Source organism: Pogoniulus pusillus, unplaced genomic scaffold, assembly GCF_015220805.1.
Source record: "Pogoniulus pusillus isolate bPogPus1 unplaced genomic scaffold, bPogPus1.pri scaffold_66_arrow_ctg1, whole genome shotgun sequence".
Taxonomy (NCBI): domain Eukaryota; kingdom Metazoa; phylum Chordata; class Aves; order Piciformes; family Lybiidae; genus Pogoniulus; species Pogoniulus pusillus.
The window spans coordinates 162,766-188,476 of NW_026974715.1; the positions used below are offsets into that span (position 1 = coordinate 162,766).

General features: G+C 46.1%; 1 long non-coding RNA gene across 1 annotated transcript; it reads left to right on the plus strand.

Moving 5' to 3' along the window:
* The first annotated feature begins 23,395 nt into the window (after positions 1-23,395).
* Positions 23,396-24,561, plus strand: LOC135174472 (uncharacterized). The gene is made up of 3 exons (XR_010301917.1): positions 23,396-23,520; positions 24,151-24,272; positions 24,411-24,561. It is a non-coding gene; the product is annotated as an uncharacterized LOC135174472 (long non-coding RNA).
* Positions 24,562-25,711: the final 1,150 nt, after the last annotated feature.

Below are 25,711 nucleotides of genomic sequence, written 5' to 3' on the forward strand. Positions count from 1 at the left end.
ATGCTTTCTGTGACGTCACAATATGGTCTTTCTGACGTCACTCGGTGCTCACTGTGACGTCACAATGCTTTCTCTTACGTCACACAATGCTCACTGTGACGTCACACAATGCTCACTGTGGCATCACAATGCTTTCTGTGACGTCACACAATGGTCTTTGTGACGTCACAGAGTGCTCACTGTGACATCACAATGCTTTCTGTGACGTCACAATATGGTCTTTCTGACGTCACTCGGTACTCACTGTGACGTCACAATGCTTTCTCTTACGTCACACAATGCTCACTGTGAACTCACACAATGCTCACTGTGGCATCACAATGCTTTCTGTGATGTCTCACAACGGTCATTGTGACATCATACAATGCTCGCTGTGACGTCACAATACTTTCTCTGACGTCACAGAATGGTCTTTGTGACATCACACAGTGCTCACTGTGACATCACAGTGCTTTCTGTGATGTCACACAATGGTCTTTCTGACGTCAGACAATGCTCACTGTGACATCACAATCCTTTCTGTGACATCACACAATGCGCTCTGTGACATCACAATGCTTCTTCTGACGTCACACAATGGTCTTTGTGACGTCACAGAGTGCTCACTGTGACATCACAGTGCTTTCTGTGATGTCACACAATGCTCTTTGAGACTTCTCACAATGCTTATTCTGACATCACAATTCTTTCTGTGACGTCACACAATGCTCACTGTGACATCACAATGCTTTCTGTGACGTCAGACAATGGTCTTTGTGACATCACACAATGCTCACTCTGACATCACAATGCTTTTTGTGACGTCACAGAGTGCTCACTGTGACATCACACAATGCTCTCTGTGATGTCACACAATGGTCTTTTTGATGTCACACAATGGTCTTTGTGACGTCACACAGTGCTCACTGTGATATCACAATGTTTTCTGTGACGTCACGCAATGGTCTTTGTGACGTCACACAATGGTCTTTGTGACGTCACACAGTACTCACTGTGACATCACAATGCTTTCTGTGATGTCACACAATGGTCTTTGTGACGTCTCACAGTGCTCACTGTGACATCACAATGCTTTCTGTGACGTCACACAATGTTCACTGTGACATCACACAGTGCTCACTGTGACATCACAATGCTTTCTGTGATGTCACACAATGGTCTTTCTGACGTGACACAATGGTCACTGTGACATCACATTGCTTTCTCTGACGTCACACAATGGTCTTTGTGACATCACACAATGCTCACAGTGGCATCACAATGCTTTTTGTGACTTTACTCAGTGCCCACTTTGACATCACACAATGCTCACTGTGACATCACAATGCTTTCTGTGATGTCACTCAATGGCCATTGTGACATCACACAATGCTCACTGTGACGTCACACTGTGCTCACTGTGACATCACAATGCTTTCTGTGACGTCACACAATGGTCATTGTGACGTCACACAATGCTCACTGTGACATCACAATGCTTTCTATGACGTCACACAATGGTCATTGTGACATCACAATGCATTCTGTGCCATAACACAATGGTCTTTGTGACATCACACAATGCTCACTGTGACATCACAATGCTTTCTGTGACGTCACAATAATGCTCTTTCTGAGGTCACACAGTGCTCACTGTGACATCACAATGCTTTCTATGACGTCACACAATGGTCATTGTGACATCACAATGCATTCTGTGCCATAACACAATGGTCTTTGTGACATCACACAATGCTCACTGTGACATCACAATGCTTTCTGTGACGTCACAATAATGCTCTTTGTGAGGTCACACAGTGCTCACTCTGACATCACAATGCTTTGTGTGACGTCACAGAATGGTCTTTGTAACGTCACACTGTACTCACTGTGACATCACAATGCATTCTGTGACGTCACATAATGGTCTTTGTGACGTCACACAATGTTGTTTATGACATCACACAATGCTCAATGTGACATCACAATGCTTTCTGTGACATCACACAATGGTCTTTGTGACGTCACACCATGCTCAATGTAGCATCACAATGCTTTCTGTGACGTCACTAATGGTCTTTGTGACGTCACACAATGCTCACAGTGACATCACAATGCTTTCTGTGACGTCACATAAAGGTCTTTGTGACGTCACACAAAGGTCTTTGTGACGTCACACAATGCTCACTGTGACATCACAATGCTTTCTGTGAGGTCACACAATGGTCATTGTGACATCACACAATGCTCACAGTGACATCACAATGCTTTCTGTGAGGTCACACAATGGACTTTCTGACGTCACACAGTACTCAGTGTGACATCACAATGCGTTCTGTGACATCACACAACGCTTTCTGTGACATCACACAACGGTGTTTGTGACGTCACACAATGCTCACTCTGACATCACAATGCTTTCTGTGAGGTCACACAATGCACTTTGTGCCGTCACACAGTGCTCACTGTGACATCACAATGCTTTCTGTAACGTCACACAGTGAAACAGTGAGATCACAATGCTTTCTGTGATGTCACACAATGGTTTTGTGACGCCACACAGTGGACTTTGCGATGTCACACAATGCTCACTGTGACATCACAATGCTTTCTGTGATGTCACACAATGGTCTTTATGACGTCACACAATGGGCTTTGTGACATCACACAATGCTCACTATGACATCACAATGCTTTCTGTGACGTCACACAATGGTCTTTGTGACGTCGCACAGTGCTCACTGTGACATCACAATGCTTTCTGTGACGTCACACAACGCTCACTGTGACATCACAATGCTTTCTGTGACGTCACACAATGATCTTTGTGACGTCACACAGTGCTCACTGTGACATCACAATGCTTTCTGTGACGTCACACAATACACTTTGTGACATCACACTGTGCTCACTGTGACATCACAATGCTTTCTGTGAGGTCACACAATGGACTTTCTGACGTCACACAGTACTCAGTGTGACATCACAATGCGTTCTGTGACATCACACAATGGGGTTTATGACGTCACGCAATGCTCTCTGTGACATCACAATGCTTTCTGTGACATCATACGATCGTGTTTATGACATCACACAATGCTCACTGTGACATCACAATGCTTTTTGTGAGGTCACACAATGGTCATTGTGACATCACACAATGCTACAGTGACATCACAATGCTTTCTCTGAGGTCACACAAGGACTTTGTGACATCACACAGTGCTCACTGTGACATCACAATGCTTTCTGTGACGTCACACAATGGTCTTTGTGACGTCACACAATGCTCACTGTGACATCACAATGCTTTCTGTGACATCACACAACGGTCTTTGTGACGTCACACAATGCTCACTGTGACATCACAATGCTTTCTGTGAGTTCACACAATGGACTTTGTGACTTCACACAGTGCTCACTGTGACATCACAATGCTTTCTGTAACGTCACACAACGGTCTTTCTGACGTCACACTATGCTCACTGTGACATCACAATGCCTTCTGTGACGTCACACAGTGCTCACTGTGACATCACAATGCTTTCTGTGACGTCACACAATGGTCTTTCAGACGTCACACAGTGCTCACTGTGACATCACAATGCTTTCTGTGTCGTCAAACAATGGTCTTTGTGACGTCACACAATGCTCACTGTGACATCACAATGCTTTCTGTGACGTCTCACAATGGTGTTTATGACATCACCCAATGCTTTCTCTGACATCACAATGCTTTCTGTGATGTAACACAATGCTCACTGTGACATCACAATGCTTTCTGTGAGGTCACACAAAGGTCTTTGTGACGTCACACAATGCTCAATGTGGCATCACAATGCTTCCTGTGAGGTCACGTAATGGTCTTTGTGACGTCCCACAATGGTCTTTGTGACGTCACACAATGCTCACTGTGACATCAAAATGCTTTCTGTGAGGTCACAAAATTGTCATTGTGACATCACACAATGCTCACAGTGACATCACAATGCTTTCTGTGAGGTCACTCAAGGGACTTTGTGACGTCACACAGTAATCACTGTGACATCACAATGCTTTCTGTGACTTCACACAACGGTGATTGTGACGTCACAAAATGCTCACTCTGACATCACAATTCTTTTTGTGAGGTCACACAATGGACTTTGTGACGTCACACAATGCTCACTGTGACATCACAATGCTTTCTGTGACATCTCACAATGCTCACTGTGACATCACAATGCTTTCTGTGACGTCACAAAATGGTGTTTTTGACGCCACACAATGATCACTGTGACATCACAATGCTTTCTGTGACGTCATACAATGGTCTTTGTGACGTCACACAATGCTCACTGTTACATCACAATGCTTTCTGTGACGTCACACAATGATCTCTGTGACATCACAATGCTTTCTGTGGCGTCACACAATGGTCATTGTGACATCACAATGCTTTCTGTGATGTCACACAATGGCCTTTGTGACATCACACAATGCTCACTGTGACATCGCAATCCCTTCTGTGACGTCACACAATGCTCACTGTGACATCACAATGCTTTCTGTGACGTCAAACAATGGTCTTTGTGATGTCACACAATGCTCACTGTGACATCACAATGCTTTCTGTGACATCACACAACGGTCTTTGAGATGTCACACAGTGCTCACTGCGACATCACAATACCTTCTGTGACGTCACACAGTGCTCACTGTGACATCACAATGCTTTCTGTGACATCACACAATGGTCTTTGTGACGCCACACAATGCTCACTGTGACATCACACAGTGCTCAGTGTGACATCACAATGCTTTCTGTGACATCACACAATACTCACTTTGTCATCACAATGCTTTCTGTGACGTCACACAAAGGCCTTTGTGACATCACACAATGGTCTTTGTGGTGTCACACAGTGCTCACTGTGACATCACACAATGTTCACTGTGACATCACAATGCTTTCTGTGACGTCACACAATGCTCTCTGTGACATCACAATGCTTTCTGTGACATCACACAATGGTCTTTGTGACATCACACAATGCTCTCTGTGACATCACAATGCCTTCTCTGACATCACACAACGGTCTTCATGACGTCACACAATGCTCACTGTGACATCACAATGCTTTCTGTGAGGTCACACAATGGACTTTGTGACGTCACACAGTGCTCACTGTGACATCACAATGCTTTCTGTGACGTCACAAAATGGCCTTTGTGACATCACACAATGCTCACTGTGACATCACAATGCTTTCTGTGACGTCACACAATGGACTTTGTGACGTCACACTGTGCTCACTGTGACATCACAGTGCTTTCTGTGACGTCACACAATGGACTTTGTGACGTCACACTGTGCTCACTGTGACATCACAGTGGTTTCTGTGACGTCACACAATGCTCACTGTGACATCACAATCCTTTCTGTGACGTCACACAGTGCGCACTGTGACATCACAATGCTTTCTGTGACGTCACACAATGGTCTTTTTGACGTCACACACTGCTCACTGTGACATCACAATGCTTTCTGTGAGATATCACAATGGTCTTTGTGACGTCACACAATGCTCACTGTGACATCACAATGCTTTCTGTAACGTCACACAGTGCAACTGTGACATCACAATGCTCACTCTGACATCACACGGTACTCATTGTGACATCACAATGCTTTCTGTGATGTCACACAATGGTTTTGTGACGCTACACAGTGGTCTTTGTGACATCACACAATGCTCACTATGACATCACAATGCTTTCTGTGAGGTCACTCAATGGTCATTGTGACATCACACAATGCTCACTGACATCACAATGCTTTCAGTGACGCCACGCAATGGTCTTTGTGACGTCACACAATGCTCACTGTGACATCACAATGCTTTCTCTGAGGTCACACAATGGTCTTTGTGTCGTCACACAAGGCTCACTGTGACATCACAATGCTTTCTGTGACGTCACACAATGATCTCTGTGACATCACACAGTCCTCACAGTGACATCACAATGCTTTCTGTGATGTCACACATTGGTCTTTGTAATGCCACACAATGGTCTTTCTGACGTCACTCAGTGCTCACTGTGACATCACAATGCTTTCTGTGACATCTCACAATGCTCACTGTGACATCACACAGTGCTCACTGTGACATTACAATGCTTTTTGTGACGTCACACAATGGTCCCTGTGACATCACACAATGGTCTTTGTGACATCACAATGCTTTCTGTGATGTCACACAATGGCCTTTGTGACTTCACACAATGCTCACTGTGACATCACAATGCTTTCTGTGACGTCACACAATAGTCTTTGTGATGTCACACAATGCTCAATGTGACATCACACCATGCTCACTGTGACATCACAATGCTTTCTGTGATGTCACCCAATGCTAACTGTGACATCACAATGCTTTCTGTGATGTCACACAATGGACTTTGTGACGTCACCAAGTGCTCACTGTGACATCACAATGCTTTCTGTGACGTCACACACTGCTCACTGTGACATCACAATGCTTTCTGTGACATCACACAACTGTCTTTGAGACGTCACACAGTGCTCGCTGTGACATCAAAATGCCTTCTGTGACGTCACACAGTGCTCACTGTGACATCACAATGCTTTCTGTGACGTCACACAATGGTTTTGTGACGCTACACAGTGGTCTTTGTGACATCACACAATGCTCACTATGACATCACAATGCTTTCTGTGAGGTCACTCAATGGTCATTGTGACATCACACAATGCTCACTGTGAAATCACAATGCTTTCAGTGACACCACGCAATGGTCTTTGTGACGTCACACAATGCTCACTGTGACATCACAATGCATTCTGTGAGGTCACACAATGTTCTTTGTGACGTCACACAAGGCTCACTGTGACATCACAATGCTTTCTGTGACGTCACACAATGATTTCTGTAACATTACACAGTCCTCACAGTGACATCACAATGCTTTCTGTGACGTCACACATTGGTCTTTGTGATGCCACACAATGGTCTTTCTGACGTCACTCAGTGCTCACTGTGACATCACAATGCTTTCTGTGACATCTCACAATGCTCACTGTGACATCACACAGTGCTCACTGTGACATCACAATGCTTTCTGTGACGTCACACAATGGTCCCTGTGACATCACACAATGGTCTTTGTGACATCACAATGCTTTCTGTGACGTCACACAATGGTCTTTGTGACGTCACACAATGCTCACTGTGACGTCACACAATGGCCTTTGTGACTTCACACAATTCTCACTGTGACATCACAATGCTTTCTGTGACGTCACACAATAGTCTTTGTGATGTCACACAATGCTCATTGTGACATCACAATGCTTTCTGTGATGTCAAACAATGGACTTTGTGACGTCACCAAGTGCTCACTGTGACATCACAATGCTTTCTGTGACGTCACAGAATGCTCACTGTGACATCAATATGCTTTCTGTGACGTCACACACTGCTCACTGTGACATCACAATGCTTTCTGTGACATCACACAACGGTCTTTGAGACGTCACACAGTGCTCACTGTGACATCACAATGCCTTCTGTGACGTCACACAGTGCTCACTGTGACATCACAATGCTTTCTGTGACGTCACACAATGGTCTTTGTGACGTCACACAGTGCTCACTGTGACATCACAATGCCTTCTGTGACGTCACACAGTGCTCACTGTGACATCACAATGCTTTCTGTGACTTCACACAATGGTCTTTCAGACGTCACACAGTGCTCACTGTGACATCACAATGCTTTCTGTGACGTCACACAATGGTCTTTCAGACGTCACACAGTGCTCACTGTGACATCACAATGCTTTCTGTGTCGTCAAACAATGGTCTTTGTGACGTCACACAATGCTCACTGTGACATCACAATGCTTTCTGTGACGTCTCACAATGGTGTTTATGACATCACCCAATGCTTTCTCTGACATCACAATGCTTTCTTTGATGTAACACAATGCTCACTGTGACATCACAATGCTTTCTGTGAGGTCACACAAAGGTCTTTGTGACGTCACACAACGCTCAATGTGGCATCACAATGCTTCCTGTGAGGTCACGTAATGGTCATTGTGACATCACACAATGCTCACAGTGACATCACAATGCTTTCTGTGAGGTCACACAAGGGACTTTGTGACGTCACACAGTAATCACTGTGACATCACAATGCTTTCTGTGACTTCACACAACGGTGATTGTGACGTCACAAAATGCTCACTCTGACATCACAATTCTTTTTGTGAGGTCACACAATGGACTTTGTGACGTCACACAATGCTCACTGTGACATCACAATGCTTTCTGTGACATCTCGCAATGCTCACTGTGACATCACAATGCTTTCTGTGACGTCACAAAATGGTGTTTTTGGCGCCACACAATGATCACTGTGACATCACAATGCTTTCTGTGACGTCATACAATGGTCTTTGTGACGTCACACAATGCTCACTGTTACATCACAATGCTTTCTGTGACGTCACACAATGATCTCTGTGACATCACAATGCTTTCTGTGGCGTCACACAATGGTCATTGTGACATCACAATGCTTTCTGTGATGTCACACAATGGCCTTTGTGACATCACACAATGCTCACTGTGACATCGCAATCCCTTCTGTGACGTCACACAATGCTCACTGTGACATCACAATACTTTCTGTGACATCACACAATGGTCTTTGTGACGTCACACAGTGCTCACTGTGACATCACAATGCTTTCTGTGACGTCAAACAATGGTCTTTGTGATGTCACACAATGCTCACTGTGACATCACAATGCTTTCAGTGACACCACGCAATGGTCTTTGTGACGTCACACAATGCTCACTGTGACATCACAATGCATTCTGTGAGGTCACACAATGTTCTTTGTGACGTCACACAAGGCTCACTGTGACATCACAATGCTTTCTGTGACGTCACACAATGATTTCTGTAACATTACACAGTCCTCACAGTGACATCACAATGCTTTCTGTGACGTCACACATTGGTCTTTGTGATGCCACACAATGGTCTTTCTGACGTCACTCAGTGCTCACTGTGACATCACAATGCTTTCTGTGACATCTCACAATGCTCACTGTGACATCACACAGTGCTCACTGTGACATCACAATGCTTTCTGTGACGTCACACAATGGTCCCTGTGACATCACACAATGGTCTTTGTGACATCACAATGCTTTCTGTGACGTCACACAATGGTCTTTGTGACGTCACACAATGCTCACTGTGACGTCACACAATGGCCTTTGTGACTTCACACAATTCTCACTGTGACATCACAATGCTTTCTGTGACGTCACACAATAGTCTTTGTGATGTCACACAATGCTCAATGTGACATCACAATGCTTTCTGTGATGTCAAACAATGGACTTTGTGACGTCACCAAGTGCTCACTGTGACATCACAATGCTTTCTGTGACGTCACAGAATGCTCACTGTGACATCACAATGCTTTCTGTGACGTCACACACTGCTCACTGTGACATCACAATGCTTTCTGTGACATCACACAACGGTCTTTGAGACGTCACACAGTGCTCACTGTGACATCACAATGCCTTCTGTGACGTCACACAGTGCTCACTGTGACATCACAATGCTTTCTGTGACGTCACACAATGGTCTTTGTGACGTCACACAGTGCTCACTGTGACATCACAATGCCTTCTGTGACGTCACACAGTGCTCACTGTGACATCACAATGCTTTCTGTGACTTCACACAATGGTCTTTCAGACGTCACACAGTGCTCACTGTGACATCACAATGCTTTCTGTGACTTCACACAATGGTCTTTCAGACGTCACACAGTGCTCACTGTGACATCACAATGCTTTCTGTGTCGTCAAACAATGGTCTTTGTGACGTCACACAATGCTCACTGTGACATCACAATGCTTTCTGTGACGTCTCACAATGGTGTTTATGACATCACACAATGCTTTCTGTGACATCACAATGCTTTCTTTGATGTCACACAATGCTCTCTGTGACATCACAATGCTTTCTGTGAGGTCACACAAAGGTCTTTGTGACGTCACACAACGCTCAATGTGGCATCACAATGCTTCCTGTGAGGTCACGTAATGGTCATTGTGACATCACACAATGCTCACAGTGACATCACAATGCTTTCTGTGAGGTCACACAAGGGACTTTGTGACGTCACACAGTAATCACTGTGACATCACAATGCTTTCTGTGACTTCACACAACGGTGATTGTGACGTCACAAAATGCTCACTCTGACATCACAATTCTTTTTGTGAGGTCACACAATGGACTTTGTGACGTCACACAATGCTCACTGTGACATCACAATGCTTTCTGTGACATCTCGCAATGCTCACTGTGACATCACAATGCTTTCTGTGACGTCACAAAATGGTGTTTTTGGCGCCACACAATGATCACTGTGACATCACAATGCTTTCTGTGACGTCATACAATGGTCTTTGTGACGTCACACAATGCTCACTGTTACATCACAATGCTTTCTGTGACGTCACACAATGATCTCTGTGACATCACAATGCTTTCTGTGGCGTCACACAATGGTCATTGTGACATCACAATGCTTTCTGTGATGTCACACAATGGCCTTTGTGACATCACACAATGCTCACTGTGACATCGCAATCCCTTCTGTGACGTCACACAATGCTCACTGTGACATCACAATACTTTCTGTGACATCACACAATGGTCTTTGTGACGTCACACAGTGCTCACTGTGACATCACAATGCTTTCTGTGACGTCAAACAATGGTCTTTGTGATGTCACACAATGCTCACTGTGACATCACAATGCTTTCTGTGACATCACACAACGGTCTTTGAGATGTCACACAGTGCTCACTGCGACATCACAATGCCTTCTGTGACGTCACACAGTGCTCACTGTGACATCACAATGCTTTCTGTGACATCACACAATGGTCTTTGTGACGCCACACAATGCTCACTGTGACATCACAATGCTTTCTGTGAGGTCACACAATGGTCTTTGTGACGTCACACAATGCTTACTGTGACATCACAATGCTTTCTGTGACGTCACACAATGGTCTTTCTGACGTCACACAATGCTCACTGTGACATCACAATGCTTTCTGTGAGGTCACACAATGGACTTTGTGACGTCACACAATGGTCTTTGTGACGTCACACAATGGTCACTGTGACATCACAATGCCTTCTGTGACGTCACACAATGGTCTTAGTGACGTCACACAATGCTCACTGTGACATCACAATGCCTTCTGTGACGTCACACAGTGCTCACTGTGACATCACAATGCTTTCTGTGACGTCACACAAAGGTCTTTGTGACATCACTCAATGCTCACTGTGACATCACAATGCTTTCTGTGATGTCACACAATGCTCACAGTGACATCACAATGCTTTCTGTGATGTCACACAGTGCTCACTGTGACATCACAATGCTTTCTGTGACGTCACACAATGGTCTTTCTGACGTCACACAGTGCTCACTGTGACATCACAATGCTTTTTGTGACGTCAAACAATGGCCTTTGTGACGTCACACAATGCTCACTGTGATATCACAAAGCTTTCTGAGACGTCTCACAATGGTGTTTATGACGTCACACAATGCTTTCTGTGACATCACAATGCTTTCTCTGACGTCACACAATGCTCACTGTGACATCAAAATGCTTTCTGTGACGTCACACAATGGTGTTTATGACATCACACAATGCTCACTGTGACATCGCAATGCTTTCTGTGACGTCACACAATAGTCTTTGTGATGTCACACAATGCTCATTGTGACATCACACAATGCTCACTGTGACATCACAATGCTTTTCGTGACGTCTCACAATGCTATTTATGACGTCACACAATGCTTTCTGTGACGTCACACAATGCACTTTGTGATGTCACACAGTGCTCACTGTGACATCACAATGCTTTCTATGACGTCAAAGAATGGTCTTTGTGACGTCACACAATGCTCACTGTGACATCACAATACTTTCTGTGACATCACACAATGCTCACTGTGACATCAGACAGTGCTCTCTCTGACATCACAATGCTTTCTGTGACGTCAAGCAATGGTCATTGTGACATCACCCAATGCTCACTGTGACATCACACAGTGCTCACTGTGACATCACAATGCTTTCTGTGACATCACACAATACTCACTTTGTCATCACAATGCTTTCTGTGACGTCACACAATGGCCTTTGTGACATCACACAATGGTCTTTGTGATGTCACACAGTGCTCACTGTGACATCACACAATGTTCACTGTGACATCACAATGCTTTCTGTGACGTCACACAATGCTCTCTGTGACATCACAATGCTTTCTGTGACGTCACACAATGGTCTTTGTGACATCACACAATGCTCTCTGTGACATCACAATGCCTTCTCTGACATCACACAACGGTCTTCATGACGTCACACAATGCTCACTGTGACATCACAATGCTTTCTGTGAGGTCACACAATGGACTTTGTGACGTCACACAGTGCTCACTGTGACATCACAATGCTTTCTGTGACGTCACAAAATGGCCTTTGTGACATCACACAATGCTCACTGTGACATCACAATGCTTTCTGTGACGTCACACAATGGACTTTGTGACGTCACACTGTGCTCACTGTGACATCACAGTGCTTTCTGTGACGTCACACAATGCTCACTGTGACATCACAATCCTTTCTGTGACGTCACACAGTGCGCACTGTGACATCACAATGCTTTCTGTGACGTCACACAATGGTCTTTTTGACGTCACACACTGCTCACTGTGACATCACAATGCTTTCTGTGAGATATCACAATGGTCTTTGTGACGTCACACAATGCTCACTGTGACATCACAATGCTTTCTGTGACGTCACACAGTGCAACTGTGACATCACAATGCTCACTCTGACATCACACGGTACTCATTGTGACATCACAATGCTTTCTGTGATGTCACACAATGGTTTTGTGACGCTACACAGTGGTCTTTGTGACATCACACAATGCTCACTATGACATCACAATGCTTTCTGTGAGGTCACTCAATGGTCATTGTGACATCACACAATGCTCACTGTGACATCACAATGCTTTCAGTGACGCCACGCAATGGTCTTTGTGACGTCACACAATGCTCACTGTGACATCACAATGCTTTCTGTGAGGTCACACAATGGTCTTTGTGACGTCACACAAGGCTCACTGTGACATCACAATGCTTTCTGTGACGTCACACAATGATCTCTGTGACATCACACAGTCCTCACAGTGACATCACAATGCTTTCTGTGATGTCACACATTGGTCTTTGTAATGCCACACAATGGTCTTTCTGACGTCACTCAGTGCTCACTGTGACATCACAATGCTTTCTGTGACATCTCACAATGCTCACTGTGACATCACACAGTGCTCACTGTGACATCACAATGCTTTTTGTGACGTCACACAATGGTCCCTGTGACATCACACAATGGTCTTTGTGACATCACAATGCTTTCTGTGACGTCACACAATGGCCTTTGTGACTTCACACAATGCTCACTGTGACATCACAATGCTTTCTGTGACGTCACACAATAGTCTTTGTGATGTCACACAATGCTCAATGTGACAGCACACCATGCTCACTGTGACATTACAATGCTTTCTGTGATGTCACCCAATGCTAACTGTGACATCACAATGCTTTCTGTGATGTCACACAATGGACTTTGTGACGTCACCAAGTGCTCACTGTGACATCACAATGCTTTCTGTGACATCACACAACTGTCTTTGAGACGTCACACAGTGCTCACTGTGACATCAAAATGCCTTCTGTGACGTCACACAGTGCTCACTGTGACATCACAATGCTTTCTGTGACGTCACACAATGGTCTTTGTGACGCCACACAGTGCTCACTGTGACATCACAATGCTTTCTATGACGTCACACAATGGACTTTGTGACGTCACACAGTGCTCACTGTGACATCACAATGCCTTCTGTGACGTCACACAGTGCTCACTGTGACATCACAATGCTTTCTGTGACGTCACACAATGGTCTTTCAGACGTCACACAGTGCTCACTGTGACATCACAATGCTTTCTGTGTCGTCAAACAATGGTCTTTGTGACGTCACACAATGCTCACTGTGACATCACAATGCTTTCTGTGACGTCTCACAATGGTGTTTATGACACCACACAATGCTTTCTGTGACATCACAATGCTTTCTGTGAGGTCACACAAAGGTCTTTGTTACGTCACACAATGCTCAATGTGGCATCACAATGCTTCCTGTGAGGTCACGTAATGGTCTTTGTGACGTCCCACAATGGTCTTTGTGACGTCACACAATGCTCACTGTGACATCAAAATGCTTTCTGTGAGGTCACAAAATGGTCATTGTGACATCACACAATGCTCACAGTGACATCACAATGCTTTCTGTGAGGTCACACAAGGGACATTGTGACGTCACACAGTAATCACTGTGACATCACAATGCTTTCTGTGACTTCACACAACGGTGATTGTGACGTCACAAAATGCTCACTCTGACATCACAATTCTTTTTGTGAGGTCACACAATGGACTTTGTGACGTCACACAATGCTCACTGTGACATCACAATGCTTTCTGTGACATCTCACAATGCTCACTGTGACATCACAATGCTTTCTGTGACGTCACAAAATGGTGTTTTTGACGCCACACAATGATCACTGTGACATCACAATGCTTTCTGTGACGTCACACAATGGTCTTTGTGACGTCACACAATGCTCACTGTGACATCACAATGCTTTCTGTGACGTCACACAATGATCTCTGTGACATCACAATGCTTTCTGTGGCGTCACACAATGGTCATTGTGACATCACAATGCTTTCTGTGATGTCACACAATGGCCTTTGTGACATCACACAATGCTCACTGTGACATCACAATCCTTTCTGTGACGTCACACAATGCTCACTGTGACATCACAATACTTTCTGTGACATCACACAATGGTCTTTGTGACGTCACACAGTGCTCACTGTGACATCACAATGCTTTCTGTGACGTCAAACAATGGTCTTTGTGATGTCACACAATGCTCACTGTGACATCACAATGCTTTCTGTGACATCACACAACGGTCTTTGAGATGTCACACAGTGCTCACTGTGACATCACAATGCTTTCTTTGACGTCACACAGTGCTCACTGTGACATCACAATGCTTTCTGTGACATCACACAATGGTCTTTGTGACGCCACACAATGCTCACTGTGACATCACAATGCTTTCTGTGAGGTCACACAATGGTCTTTGTGACGTCACACAATGCTTACTGTGACATCACAATGCTTTCTGTGACGTCACACAATGGTCTTTCTGACGTCACACAATGCTCACTGTGACATCACAATGCTTTCTGTGAGGTCACACAATGGACTTTGTGACGTCACACAATGGTCTTTGTGACGCCACACAGTGCTCACTGTGGCATCACAATGCTTTCTGTGACGTCACACAATGGTCTCTGTGATGTCACCCAATGCTCAATGTGACATCACAATGCTTTCTGTGACATCACACAATGGTCTTTGTGACGTCACACAATTCTCAATGTGGCATCACAATGCTTTCTGTGATGTCACACAATGGCCTTTCTGATGTGACACTGTGCTTACTGTGACATCACAGTGCTTTCTGTGACATCACATAACGGTCTTTGTGACGTCACACAATGGTCTTTTTGACGTCACACAATGCTCACTGTGACATCACAATGCGTTCTGTGAGGTCACACAATGGTCATTGTGACATCACACAATGCTCACAGTGACATCACAATGCTTTCTGTGAGGTCACACAATGGACTTTGTGACGTCACACAGTGCTCACTGTGACATCACAATGCTTTATGTGACGTCACACAATGGTCTTTGTGATGTCACACTGTGCTCACTATGACATCACAATGCTTTCTGTGACGTCACACAATGGACTTTGTGATGTCACACAATGCTCACTGTGACATCACAATGCTTTCTGTGACATCACACAATGGACTTTGTGACGTCACACAATGCTCACTGTGACATCGCAATGCTTTCTGTCACATCACACAATGCTGACTGTGACATCACACAGTGCTCACTGTGACATCACAATGCTTTCTGTGACATCACACAATGCTCACTGTGACATCACAATGCTTTCTGTGTCGTCACACAATGGTCTTTGTGACGTCACACAGTGCTCACTGTGACATCACAATGCTTTCTGTGACGTCACACAATGGTCTTTGTGACGTCACACAATGTTTACTGTGACATCACAATGCTTTCTGTGACGTCACACAATGGTCTTTGTGACGTCACACAATGCTCACTGTGACATCACAATGCTTTCTGTGACGTCAAGCAATGGTCATTGTGACATCGCCCAATGCTCACTGTGACATCACACAGTGCTCAATGTGACATCACAATGCTTTCTGTGACATCACACAATACTCACTGTGACATCACAATGCTTTCTGTGATGTCACACAATGGCCTTTGTGACATCACTCAATGCTCACTGTGACATCACAATGCTTTCTGTGACGTCACACAATGGTCTTTGTGATGTCACACAATGCTCACTGTGACGTCACACAATGCTCACTGTGACATCACAATGCTTTCTGTGACGTCACACAATGCTCACTGTGACATCACAATGCTTTCTGTGACATCATACAATATTCATTGTGATGTCACCCAATGCACACTGTGACATCACAATGCTTTCTGTGACATCACACACTGATCTTTGTGACGTCACACAATGCTCACTGTGACATCACAATGCTTTCTGTGAGGTCACACAGTGGACTTTGTGACGTCACACAGTGCTCACTGTTACATCACAATGCTTTCTGTGACATCACATAATGGTCACTGTGACATGACAATGCTTTCTGTGACGTCACACACTGCTCACTGTGACATCACAATGCTTTCTGTGACATCACACAATATTCATTGTGATATCACACAATGCACACTGTGACATCACAATGCTTTCTGTGACATCACACAATGCTTTCTGTGACATCATACAATGCACTCTGTGACGTCACACAATGGTGTTTTTGACGTCACACAATGCTCACTGTGACATCACAATGCTTTCTGTGACATCACACAATGGCCTTTGTGACGTCACACAATGCTCACTGTGACATCACAATGCTTTCTGTGATGTCACACAATGGTCTTTGTGATGTCACACAGTGGTCTTTTTGACGTCACACAATGCTTTCTGGACATCACAATGCTTTCTGTGATGTCACACAGTGCTGTCTCTGGCATCACACAATGCACTCTGTGATGTCACACAATGGTCTTTGTGACGTCACACAATGCACTCTGTGATGTCTCATAATTGTCTTTCTGACATCACACAATGCTCACATGACATCACAATGCTTTCTTTGACCTCACACAATGCTTTCTGTGACGTCTCACAATGGTCTTTGTGTCATCACACAATGCACTCTGTGACATCACAATGCTTTCTGTGACGTCACACAATGGTCTTTGTGACGTCACACAATGTTTACTGTGACATCACAATGCTTTCTGTGACGTCACACAATGGTCTTTGTGACGTCACACAATGCTCACTGTGACATCACAATGCTTTCTGTGACGTCAAGCAATGGTCATTGTGACATCGCCCAATGCTCACTGTGACATCACACAGTGCTCAATGTGACATCACAATGCTTTCTGTGACATCACACAATACTCACTGTGACATCACAATGCTTTCTGTGATGTCACACAATGGCCTTTGTGACATCACACAATGCTCACTGTGACATCACAATGCTTTCTGTGACGTCACACAATGGTCTTTGTGATGTCACACAATGCTCACTGTGACGTCACACAATGCTCACTGTGACATCACAATGCTTTCTGTGACGTCACACAATGCTCACTGTGACATCACAATGCTTTCTGTGACATCATACAATATTCATTGTGATGTCACCCTATGCACACTGTGACATCACAATGCTTTCTGTGACATCACACACTGATCTTTGTGACGTCACACAATGCTCACTGTGACATCACAATGCTTTCTGTGAGGTCACACAGTGGACTTTGTGACGTCACACAGTGCTCACTGTTACATCACAATGCTTTCTGTGACATCACATAATGGTCACTGTGACATGACAATGCTTTCTGTGACGTCACACACTGCTCACTGTGACATCACAATGCTTTCTGTGACATCACACAATATTCATTGTGATATCACACAATGCACACTGTGACATCACAATGCTTTCTGTGACATCACACAATGCTTTCTGTGGCATCATACAATGCACTCTGTGACGTCACACAATGGTGTTTTTGACGTCACACAATGCTCACTGTGACATCACAATGCTTTCTGTGACATCACGTAATGGCCTTTGTGACGTCACACAATGCTCACTGTGACATCACAATGCTTTCTGTGATGTCACACAATGGTCTTTGTGATGTCACACAGTGGTCTTTTTGACGTCACACAATGCTTTCTGGACATCACAATGCTTTCTGTGATGTCACACAGTGCTGTCTCTGGCATCACACAATGCACTCTGTGATGTCACACAATGGTCTTTGTGACGTCACACAATGCACTCTGTGATGTCTCATAATTGTCTTTCTGACATCACACAATGCTCACATGACATCACAATGCTTTCTTTGACCTCACACAATGCTTTCTGTGACGTCTCACAATGGTCTTTGTGTCATCACACAATGCACTCTGTGACATCACAATGCTTTCTGTGACGTCACACAATGGTCTTTTTGACATCACACAATGCACTGTGACATCATTATGCTTTCTGTGATGTCACGCAATGGTCTTTGTGATGTCACACAATGCCTTCTGTGACATCACAATGCTTTCTGTGACGTCACACTGTGATGGTTTGGGCTCTTACCCCCCCACACACACTTTGTATTTGCCCCAGCTACACTCAGACGGACCCTGGGAATATAGATGAAGCAATTTATTTACAGCTAGCAGAATTTACAAGCAGCTATTTACAATATATACAGTTATATACAATTATATACAGAAATATACAAAGGATAAACAATACAAAAGCACAACTCCCCTCCCAGAAACCTGAGTCCCCAGGAGGGGCTCTCAAACCACCCCAACACCTCCCCCCGGCCCTCTCAACCTTACCCCAGTTCTCAGGAAGAAGAGAGGTGCAGCCAAGAGGTTAAGGAGCAAGGTTAGAAAGCAGTGATGTTAGAAAGATGTGACCAGGTCTAAGGCAAAAGCAAGAGTGAGAAACAAAATGGAGAAAGTTTTCTTCTTCTTCCCAGAGTTCTCAGCGAGACTGTGAGAGAAGTTGACATCAATTGTTTTCATTTCACTGCCCATTATCTAGTTCTTTTACCAAAACATTCCAGCTTGCTTCAAACTAGCACAATCCACCCCTGTCTACTTCGCTCAGAGTATCGCTGAGAATTATCCAATCTAACCTAAACCAATATTTACACTAAAACAATATATACAAGTTCAGTTCACACTTCAATCAGATGTAGGTGATTCAAAAGCTCAGAACAGGGACTCCCAGGTGATGTTGGGTTCGTGCTCATGTACTGTAGATTCTATCGTAGATTCTGTCAATGTTGGGCGCCGATGTTACCTAGAACAGAAAACTGCTAACAGCTTGAATTTAAACTTTCTCAGCTAAGGTTAAATTTCTCTGTGGAATACACTGGATTTCACCATTCTCCTGCATTACCCAGTATGTATGACCAGGACCTTCAGCAGACACCAGCCCTTGGACAGGTTTCCCTTCGCCCGAAGGAGAAAATACCCAAACAGTTTTCCCTAACAGATTCTTTTCACCTACAACAGGAACTTTATCACCGCCAGGGTGAGGAGTGGAGCTGCTGCTGCTCCACACCGAGGGTCTGGAGCTGGACAGTTCCTGCCCTCAGCTGCTTGCGTCAGAGCTGCTGCTGCTGCTGCAGGAGTGGAACCTCCTGGTGCTCGTGGGGTCCCATACAGCCTACGAGAGGCAGAGAGCAGCTCAGGTGCAGCTCAGCACAGCAGCAGTGCTGCCTCTGCTTCCCTGCAGGGATGATGTCAACAAAAGCAGTTTGGGCTACGCAGGCTCAGCGCCTGAGGATGCCCTGTGCTGGCTGCAGGCCTCCCTCTGATCCCTCCTGCTGAGCAGAAGTGGGAATGGGAAGGAAATTTCACCCGGGGAAGCCTCAGTGATGGGGCTCAGAGAAGCTTTGGTGCCTGACATCAAAGCAGCCACAGGGATGGGGCACAGAGAAGCTTTGGTGCCTGACATCAAAGCAGCCACAGGGATGGGGCACAGAGAAGCTTTGGTGCCTGACATCAAAGCAGCCACAGGGATGGGGCACAGAGAAGCTTTGGTGCCTGACATCAAAGCAGCCTCAGTGATGGGGCACAGAGAAGCTTTGGTGCCTGACATCAAAGCAGCCTCAGTGATGGGGCACAGAGAAGCTTTGGTGCCTGACATCAAAGCAGCCTCAGTGATGGGGCACAGAGAAGCTTTGGTGCCTGACATCAAAGCAGCCTCAGTGATGGGGCACAGAGAAGCTTTGGTGCCTGACATCAAAGCAGCCACAGGGATGGGGCACAGAGAAGCTTTGGTGCCTGACATCAAAGCAGCCTCAGTGATGGGGCACAGAGAAGCTTTGGTGCCTGACATCAAAGCAGCCTCAGTGATGGGGCACAGAGAAGCTTTGGTGCCTGACATCCAAGCCCAAATTGTCGTGGAGGGGATTTCTCTATTCCTCCCCTGTTAGGGGGAGGTGAGAAATTAATTTGAGGAAGTTTTGATTTTTTATAAAATTCTTTATTAAAATTAATATTTACAAATTTACACCACCCCAACCACTATGAAATCCAGGGTTCCTCTGCAAGTTTATGAAAATAGCTTGGGATATATTTACAGGGATTGGTTATTAAATAGGAATATCAAATTATTAACAATTATAGACAGAGAGAAAGATTCTTAGGCTTAATGCCTCTTAACCACCCTAGTGTTTGCCCAGCAAGGGCTGAAACTGTGTCTGCTCTTCAGAGAGAGATCACTTATATTACAAAGGTATTAAAGCTTATTTAGGTGTGATGCTGTTGAGTGTTAATCATAAATCACCCTCCCGGGAATCTGTCTCAGCATGTGCCCAGTATTGGGGTCTTGGTGAGCTGGAGATTTGTCCTGGCTTGCAGGGGGAATTGATAAGGGTTTTCCCAGTCTCTGGGGTAAATTGAGTTTTCTCTGACCTTCACTCCTGGGGTGATCTCTGCCTCGGTGCTGCTTCTTCTTCTGGATGCTGTGTGTCCAGGGATGATCAGCTGGCAGGTTTTTCCCGATGCAGGAGAAGGATTTGTCTGTGTTTCTTCTGACAGGGGCTGGCAGCTAGCAGGCTGCGTTTGCAGGTGTGCAGACCATCTGGCAAGGGGTCTGCTGGCTCTGGGTCTTTCCAGAGTTACAGAATAGCTGGCAAGCAGTATTTATGCCGGGCAAGCAGGGTCTGTGCCATGCTGCATGGAGGTTTAACTCCGTATGAATCAAGATAGCTCCAGGCTTTAGGCAGGGGGGTCTCAGCTCCCCATACATGTATGGTGCAGGCATGAATGTGCTCTGCTTCTCAGAGGGCTTGCAGATAGCTTGGCTGCGCCTTGAGATCAATGAACGAGGTCTAAGCCTCTGTAATGCTTGTGAGTGAGCGAGGCCTGATCCTGTCTAGGCCAATGCAAGCAGGTCAGGGCAGCAGGATGCTGCTGTGGATCAGAGCTGAGTCTAAAATGCTCTAAGCTTCTGAACTGGGAAACAGTCTGGACCATCTGAACAGACTGAACAGGGCTGACCACGTGGTGCTGCTGTGCACTCCACTTTATAGGCTCTGGGCCGAGATTTGTGGCTCGTTGGACATCTAACATGACCAATCAGGTTGGCCGTAGGCCAAACCTTGCCCCAATAGGCAGCAGAGATGTGCCTGGACCCTCCCAATAGGAGATTACCTGGGCAGACCCCAGGGGCACAGGGGCTGGGCGTGTGTGGGTTACGCAGTTGGTTTGCTGTTTCGTGGCTCCTGGCAGCAGAGCAGGTCTGGGCATGCAGAGGCACAGAAAAGCCTCAGTTTTGGGGCTGCTGCCCCTCCACCACACAAATGGCACTGTGGGACTTTGCCATGGGAGAGAACCAACAACCTTCTGCCCTTCTGGCTGGAGCCTTGCAGGGCTCAAGCTCAGCACTCTGGGAAGTCTTCCTCAGACATCTGAGTTCTTGAGGCTGCACAACAGAAAGCAGCAGCTGCTGAGCTGCCAGTGAGCTGCTCCAGGGGTGCCAAAGGAACTGGCCTGGTCTGCCCTTGCAGGTGGCTCTGCTCCCTGTGCTAAGGTGACGACCCCAATGGAGCCAGCACAGTGCTCTTGCTGCCAGGCACTGCCCAGAGACAGCCAGAGGGACACAGGAGAGCACAGGCACAGGACCATGAAAACTGTCTGGGGTGTGAGGCAGAGTGGGAGAAGGGTGAGGAGGCAGGGCCCAGGGTCCTGCACACCAAAGCTCATTTTTGGGACAGGTGAGTTTTTCCTGAGACTTTCTGGTGCCTCAGGAGGCTGCAGCTGCCCCTGGGTGACCACACCAAGGTGCCCAGAGCACAGCTCTGCATTGACTCACCCTTTTGGTCAGCTGCTGGGCACTGGGAGTCCCTTCTCATGGCATCCACAGCCAGACCCTGAGCCCTGGCCGTGTGTGTGTGACTAGGGTAGAACTGTGCACGTTCTTCAGCCACACAATCAGTCTGGTTCATCTTCTGTCACCTCATTCCCTTGGAGTAACAGCTTCTGCTGACAATGTTGTGCACTCTCCAGCTCAAGAGATGGCCAAAGGATCTCCCAGGTGTGAGGTGCTGGGAAGCAGAGGCAGTTCTGCTCTGCTGCCTGAGCATCTGAGGAGAAAGTGCCCCACTTACCCCCGACCACCCTGACCCTGGAGGTGCCTGCTAATGTCTATTGCTTTGCAGCTGAGCATATTGGCAGGGACAGGTGAGCCCCTGATGGCAGCAGCTGCCTAGAGAGGACTGCAGTGCTTCCTGTGGGCTTTGTTGGCTTTAAAGCCACCTGAGATTCCTTCCTGTATAGGGTTAACCCTCCAGGGGGAGTAACCCTGAACCTGACCCGAGGTGCTCTTGACCCCTCCCATGGGGTGGGTCTGAACACCCCCAGGTGATGCTTATCTCACTCCCCCTTCCTGTCCCCTAAAAGCAGGGGGACCTCCTGTTTCACTCTCTCCCTGCATCCCCCTGCATCCCCCATCACCACCATCACCATCTGCTCCTGGGCTCTCTTTGTTCTACCACGTGGCCATCACCCACGAGGGGACAAAACCATCCCCAGCACAGTCAGGTTGTGTTTATACCATTTTGCATTTGCTGTTTTCCCTTCTCTGACTTTTGTAACTTCCATACCTCAGATACCTCTTTTAAGTTGTTGCAGAACTTTTCTTTTGTTTTTGGCTTCCAAATCGAGTGAGATTTCACTTCCTTGGGTGTGCTTCCTTCTCTCTCTCTCTCCATCTGATCCCTTTCTTTTGGGAAAGAAGGGCAGGAGGGAAGGGCACTCTATGAAGTTGTTATTGGTTCTATCACATTTATCTGAGTCTCTGGAAACTGAAATTAGAGCCCAGACACTTCCCCCTTGAGGGGCTTGCCTCACTGCTTTCTTGTTACTCTTCTGACAAGTTGAGCATCCTGCAGGAGCCTGCTTGGCCAGCTCAGAAGTGCCTCTGCACCCAGGTTGTTTAAGAGCTGAGCACATAGTGCCCGAGTTCCCCACTGGCTCTGCTCATGGAATCGCTGCAGGCTTTGTCTGGCCAATCCTTTTGGCAGCTTCAGTGCTTCTCCTCTCATCTCCATTGCTCACCCTTCAGCTCTGCCCCTGTTTCAGACATAGTTTCTCACTCCTATTTAGAAAAGCTTCACTTGGGGTCCCCCTGAGTGGTCAGTTTGAGAATCTGAACCTCCTTTTGTCTTGCAGCCACCTTTGCAGCCTGATCAGCCAAATTACTGCCAGGTACATGCAGAGCTGTTCCCTTTGGATGTCCTTTTACATGGACCACAGCTGTCTCACTGGGCCCTTTTAGAGCCTCTAGTACCCAGGTGATTAATTCCTCATGCACAGCCCTTTCCCCTGTGTGTTCATAAAGCCCCTTCCTTTCCAAATGTTGCCCAAGGTGTGTCCTGCCTGTGAGCATATCTGGCATCTGCAAACCCCATCCCTGCCTTTCCCTGCCATAGGAGCAAATGGTTCACCAGCCTGTGCCGAGCAAGTTGAACTCAACGTCCCAGCCCCTGTAACCTGCAGAGAGTCCCCATCTGTTGGAGCATAACCTGAATGCCTTTGCCCTTCTTCTGCCCTGGGTGAACCATCAGTAAATGGCTTCCTTCCCATGTCTAATTCTGTTTCTTCCAGGTCCTCTCTTACCTTTGGCTGCACTGTGATTCCATCTCTGCAGTCCTGTTCCAGCTGAGATCCCTCCTCTGCATGTCCGTACAAAAGCTGGGCCAGGTTTGAGTTATTGGTTACCCTGATGCTGATTCTCTGCTATTTAACAGCATGGCCTCGAGTTTCAAGGTTCTAGCATGGGTCAGCCACTTTTCAGCTCTCTGGTTCAATGCACTCCTCTCATTATGGGCAGTACAAACCTTCAGGACTGCTCCAGATGTTCTGTTTCCAGCTTCTTGAACCGCAGGGGCAGTAGCTGCTGCTGCCTGTGAGCAAACAGCCCATCCCCTGCTCACTGGATCCAGCAGCTCAGACAGGTGAGCTGCCCCTTCCTCTCTCTCTATTCCTGGCCAACACTCCACAAGCAACTTGGTCTTTAATATTTACAGACAAAAGGAGTGGGCTTTTTAAATCTGGGAGGCTCAAAACAGGAGCCTCCATCAGTGATTCTTTTATCCCTTGGAGCTTCTCCTCATCTCCTTTAGTCCATTTAGCTACATTCTGAGTAAGTTTTTCACACAGGAATGTAACCTTTTGGGTACATTCTGACATCCATAACCTGTCCTAATAATCCTAGTGATTGTCTAATCTCCTTCTGGCTTTTTGGGGCTGGCAGTGGTAAGATCCCCACCACTCTTTCTAAGCCCAGCCTTTTACTGCCCTGAACCAGCTAATGCCTTAAGTACTTAACCTCCTGCTCTACAAACTGAAGCTTTTGTTTAGACACTTCCACTGCTTTCTGCCCCAAACACTTTAACAGTGGCATGGTAGCCACTGGGACCTGTTCTTGTTTTTCTCCTGCCCTAAGCAACTCATCAACATGCAGGATTGATTTCATCCCCCTGGGAGCTCCAGGTTCCAGAGGAGGTTTCTGAAGCCTGCCCACACAAGTTGGGAGGTTCCATGAACCCCTGCGGGACGCTGCCCACCTGAGCTGTTGCCTTCTCCCTGTCTCTGGATCTTCCCACTCAAATGCAAAGACATTCCTGCTTTTCTCAGAAGTGGGCAGGGCCAAAATGCATCCTTAAGCTCTGTTGCACTATTCCAGCCTAAGTGAAGGGGTACCTGGCTTAGCAAAGTCTAAGGCTTGGGG